Here is a 6,000-nt window from a genome sequence, read left to right on the forward strand (position 1 = left end):
CCAAGGCCAACGCGTTTTGGCCTATAACTCCCACACCGTATGTCGTACATTCAAAAACGTTATATCCCCAGATTTCCTGAATAGAGCTGAATCACTTTGCAATTGGCCACGCCCACTTCCGCCTATAATTTTTTTCCACAAAATTGCAAAAACTGGAAAATCTACTTTTTTGAACTCCTCCTTGGGATTTTGTCCAATCTGCGTGAAACTTGGCACGTACACTCTTCACCTGGACCTGGTCTAAAGGTATCAAAAGAATTTTGTTCCGTCAAAAATTCCGCAAATTATTAATGAAACTGTTGCATATCTCAGTCAAACTTAATGCTATCAACACCAAATCTCAGATCCTTAGTTGGCATGACACTGTGAAGGTATGAGCCGAATTTGGCAAATGTTGGCCACTAGGAGGTGCTACAAATATGGGAAGTTTATATCTCTTAAATGGCTACACCCATTTCTACGAAATTCGGTTAGTATGATGTAGGGCCATTCCTGAGGCCATATATTGAAGGTGGTCATGACTGGTCAATGTGGGCGTGATTTATTACAGTAAATCCAAATTGCCACAAATTCAGCCTTTCACACTTCCGGCGCATTTCCCATTACAGCAAATACCACGGCTCGGATGTCGGCCCACGTCCCTGCGCTCGCCCTGAGCCCGTCATGCTTCAGGGCCAACTTCCATAGGTTCCATGGGGCACGGGGGCCGAGTTGTGCGGGGAGGCTTGGCCCCCATTCATAACTGCTTGCAGTTCTAGTTTAATGTGTTTTTTGTTGTCTTAATCCAATCACACATAGGACTCAGGATTTGAATCCAGCTCTGCGCTGTCAAAGTCCTACACATTTTCCCTGACCACCTTCCCACAACGCGTGTGGAACAGGAACGTAGCACTTAATCTAATTCAGGCAACTGCTATGTTTTCTTCAAAATGTATTTGACAAAGCTATTTAGCACTGTAGTATACAGCCTAAACTTGACTAACACGAGATGGGGTTGTCCTGCATTCATTCATTCATCTTCTAACCGCTTCATCCTCTTGAGGGTCGCGGGGGGGCTGGAGCCTATCCCAGCTACATCGGGCGAGAGGCAGGGTACACCCTGGACAGGTCGCCAGACTATCGCAGGCCTGACACATAGAGACAAACAACCATTCACGCTCACATTCACACCTACGGACAATTTAGAGTTACCAATTAACCTAGTCCCCAATCTGCATGTCTTTGGACTGTGGGAGGAAGCCGGAGTGCCTGGAGAGAACCCACGCTGACACGGGGAGAACATGCAAACTCCGCACAGAAGGGCTCCCACGCCCGGGATCGAACCGGCAACCCTCTTGCTGTGAGGCGAGAGTGCTAACCACCACACCACCTTGCCGCCCCATCGTATTAACATGCTTTAGATAATCTAGATAGTCTGAACTGTTGTCTTGTTTCTGACTTGCCTGATCATCTGACTGCTCATGCTCAGGAGACGTAAGAACATTGTAAAGTGATCTAAGTACAACAAATAATGTTACATATTAAGTACATTAAGATCATTAGTATGTCAAGTTAAAAGAAGTCAACACTGACTTTTACATTCACAGGGGACTTGCACAGCAGTCTACGGGGTGAAAGTCCAGTGTTTTTTCACCTATGAACCATCCCGACCTTCTCTATGCACACACTTTTTCGCTCTCTACACTATCGAGTTGTTACAACTGGCTTGTAGCATTCACCACCATCCACTTTGTGATGGCATTGAACCAGGGAATTTGTTGTCCACCACGACAAAGCAGTGTTAATTTCATTGACGAAAACTATGATGAAAATTTTTCAAAAACTACCTTTTTTTCCATAACGAAAATGAGACAATGACGAGCTAAAAATAGATCTTGATAATAAAAACTGTGACAAAGTCTATGTTAAATTTTCGCTGACGAGACGAGAATAAACAAAAATGCAACATGAGTCACGGAGTGAGTGGCTTTGTGGAGTTTGTTAGTTGCAGTGGTGGCTGTTAGCAGTTAACTCCACTTGCTAAACGGCAGCAGAGCAAGCAGCCACCAGCTGCCGGACTTCACTCAGTCTGAACTTGAGGAGGTTTATGGGTTGATGCTTTCTGACAGGCAGGTAGGAGGCTCAGTTATCTGTGAGTGTAGCTGTGCTATAACAGTCTGAACTCAGATCAGTTTTCTCTGACAGAGATGAAAGTTTAGTTTTAATCACCAACTCTGTGAAAGGACACGAGTTTAAATCTCCAGACTAACATGTTGCAGATTAAGAAAGAATTCAGGCTTTAATGAAGTTATTTATCTGCTTCTTAAGAGTGAGATGGATAAGTCAGAGTTTACAATGAACCTGGGTACAAATCCTAGTTGTCTCAGATTAGTCATTTGTAGTGTAAAAGTTTTTGAGAGCATAAAAAGAGAGATGTTGATCATTAAGTGTGTGCTCGTATATCACCCTTCAAAAACTGCTGGAAAAATGATAGTTTGTAAGTTTGTAGAAATTATTTGTATTTGTAGAAATGTCCAAATTAAATTTCTATATAACCTCACTCCTAGCCTCACTGGATTAGTTTAAAGATAAAAAATATATATATAGAAAACATAATGACTAAAACTTTACTAAAATGTCATACATTTTTGTCGACTAAAATGAAACTAAAACTATGAAGGATAAAAATGACTAAAATTAATGAGCTAACTTAGTCTCAAGACTAAGACTAGCTGTCAAAATTAACGTTGCAACAAAGGATCCTTATTGACTGTCCATTGGTACTGTTTTGGTGGTGCCATCATGTAACGTCAAAACAATACATGCCACCACCATGTATGGTGGTGTAAGGAGGTTGTGGTCATTTTATGTATTTCTGTGAGACCAGGTTGCCTTACTGGTACCAAAGACAATCACTTACAACCTTGATACACATGAAGTGGTTCCTGTGAATGTGTTGGCAAAGGGCACAGGACCTGTAATCAGTCTCAAAATGACAGCAATCCCCAGATGTTATTATGATGATGCCTTAATAACAACTTAGTTGCCTACAGTCTGAAAACAGTCACTTGCTTCATTGTTAAACCCTGAGATAAAATATTTCTACTCCAACATATATTGTAAGGGAAGCACAGTGTTCTCAGCAGTGCCTTTAAAGAAGGTTGACGGGCAGATGTGGATAAAGAATCTAAATGAGTCTTGCCTGCTTTGGGTTCTAAGTGATTTTGGGTTTGTCATCAAGCCTTCCTTATCTCTCGTTCACTTTGTTCACTTCATCTGGCCAGCCGGCTGAGTTTAGTGAATAATAAGGAGATCTCACTCTGCATTAATAGCTCTGCTGCATGCTGTGAGAATATGTCTGCTGTGTGAGTGAGCAGAAGGACATGCCTATGGATGAATCTGTTGAGTGATCGTGTTTCAGAGCTGATTAGCACACTGTTACTGTGGTCAGGCTAACGCTAATGCATGGCAGACAGCAGTCCCATTGAGTGATCCTTTCATCTAAAGATCTCCTTATTTATATCATGCACTGATGACCTTAACACTCAAAGCCGTTAAAATACTACACAGTTGTTACACTTGTTGTGCAGATGCCCCTTTACCAAGCAGGTTGGAGCAGGTTATTTGATCCCTGACCCACTGAGTTGGCCATTATGCCACTTGAGGTTTATGCAGATACAGTCGTGTTAGGTATCACTTTTTCTATGTGTCTGTATTATATTTTTTTATCTGTATGTATATGTACAACACATTCTCACCCAACCCTTCAAATACTGCTGCTTTGTCAGTGGACCTGTACTTCAGAATATGATGCACTAGCTACCCTCCTGAGTCAGTTTTTGACGTTCAGGACAGGCATGTCAATTTACACTTGTTACATGCATTGTGTTTTTTCAAAATGCGCTTCCTTTTTCACAGGAAATGTACAGTTTCTGCTCGCTACATGCATTAAGTCTTTTTCAAAATAAACTTTAAATGTAGGTATTTTTTGGTTGATTCCCTTAGGTTAGGCAACAAACGCATGTCGTAAGAATGAGACAAATATTACTCTTCGGCTTTAAAGTCACACGGAAACCGAAGAGCGGGCTCTCGGGTCACAGTGCAAAATTTGTTTGACCAAGCTACCACCTCTTCCACCTTCCCAAAACAGACTTTCTCGCTCTTTACATTACAGTAGTTGCCGATGGCGTTATAAACTGCTGCCACCCAGTTTGTATTATACCGCCGCAAAGATTTTCTCTTTGTGTCCAAGTCCGACTCCGACATCCACTGACATAACAGCAGTATTAGATGAGTTGGGCTGTCGCCCGCTACCTCTATAACTGATGCGCACAATGTGTATCATACCACTGACGAAGGTGCCTCTGTGTGTCGGTGTCTGATGCTGACATCACTGACAAGTTAGTTGTATTTGACTAGTTGGTAGTTGGTAAGTATTAAATTGAATTTAATTGAATATATTTGTTGGGATTTACTGGACCACAGATGATTTGTCATTTGTTAAGTCTAAGCTGGACATGTGAAAGGTTTTCCTCTGCATCTTGTCATTTGAAATGGTAGTAGACAAAGGATAGTTATTTGGGACTCATCTCCACAGGGTGCCCCATTCTCACACCTAAGTGAGAGACCAGTCTTCAAACCTGATTGTGCACTACTGACAGTGACATGTCACTCTGTGATGTCACCAAGCAAACTTCAGGAGAAGTTCTGCTGTCTTCACTCTGACAAGAGACCAGAGACCAGAGACCAGAAAAATTAGTGTGCCAAACACAAGGTTTGCAACTAACTTTCCAGCAACAAGAAGAATTAGCATTATTCCCTCCATCGATCCAAGGATTGGTAACATAACAACTGGGCATAGCTTTATCATAGCTATACAGGCTAAGCAAGACTGTTTAACTTTGCCAATTATGATTTAATGCTGTTTACTGAGTTATGTTGTGATTATCTGCAGTCAGGTTATTCGTTATTTGGCTTTGGCAAAGCTAAGTGAGTTAGTTTGCTAATGCTTTTCACAGAGTCTTGCATGCAACTAAACATCCTCTGCACTAATCCAGATGCCAGAAAGAGGCAACTCAAAGTTCCTGCTTCATTTCCTTCCTTTGTCCTTCCTTCCTTTCCTTCGTCTTTGTCCTTTGTCCTTTGTCCTCCGGTCAGGCAGACCTCCCCCAATCTGAAGCCAGCATTGATTCTTGTACACACCCATGCCTGTATAGAGTTAGTTAGTTAGGATTTGTGTGTTTGGTTTGTTTTCATTAGCCCCTGTTTCACCAACATTTCCAGGAACTTCTATTACCAGGAATTTATTTACCGGGGTAAAATAATTCCTGGTAATCTGTGTGGTTTGCGTTTCCACTGCACCTCAAAGTTCCAGAAAATGTATTCAAATTGCGTGACTGACAGATGATTTGGAGTGTGCCCTGAATTTGGCTCCCCCAGCTTGGCTGGTTACAAGCTGGTGTAGAGGGTTGGGGCTGTTTCTCTCAGCCAGCAGCTAAAGGCTAAAAGTATTTTAAGATAAGTGTCAAACTAAGTCAGTCTACATACAGACAGCTGTCATTTGAGCTTATTAGTAACAATTCGCTATCAGCCGAACTAGCGTGTTGTCCTTGTGTAAGACATAACTTTAGTGTCGGTGGATGAGAGACTGTGGATGGAGCATATTGAATATCACTGTCTACATGTTTACATGTTCATGCTTGTTGAACACATGTATTGATAAATTATTGGCTTCTTACTCGCTAAGGTTTAATGTCACTTACAGTAACGAGCGTAGCTGCCATCAACTCGAGTCATTTTCAAGTTATCTTCATTTTGTTTCCACCGCGGCCGCTCAGCTGTTCGCCGGTTACTGTGTTGTTTAGGCGTGTGTGTGTGGAGGAGTTCAGCGCCGGCACAAAAGAACCGATACTGTTAGCTCTTATCAATCCGTTGATAATTTGCTAATTTAGTACTGGGTTTCGGTGCCCAACCTTAATCAAAACACAAACGAAGTGAAGCTTGTAGAAATGAAATAAAGTT

The sequence above is a fragment of the Epinephelus fuscoguttatus genome, linkage group LG22 (genome assembly GCF_011397635.1).
Source record: "Epinephelus fuscoguttatus linkage group LG22, E.fuscoguttatus.final_Chr_v1".
In the NCBI taxonomy this organism is placed as follows: Eukaryota; Metazoa; Chordata; class Actinopteri; order Perciformes; family Serranidae; genus Epinephelus; species Epinephelus fuscoguttatus.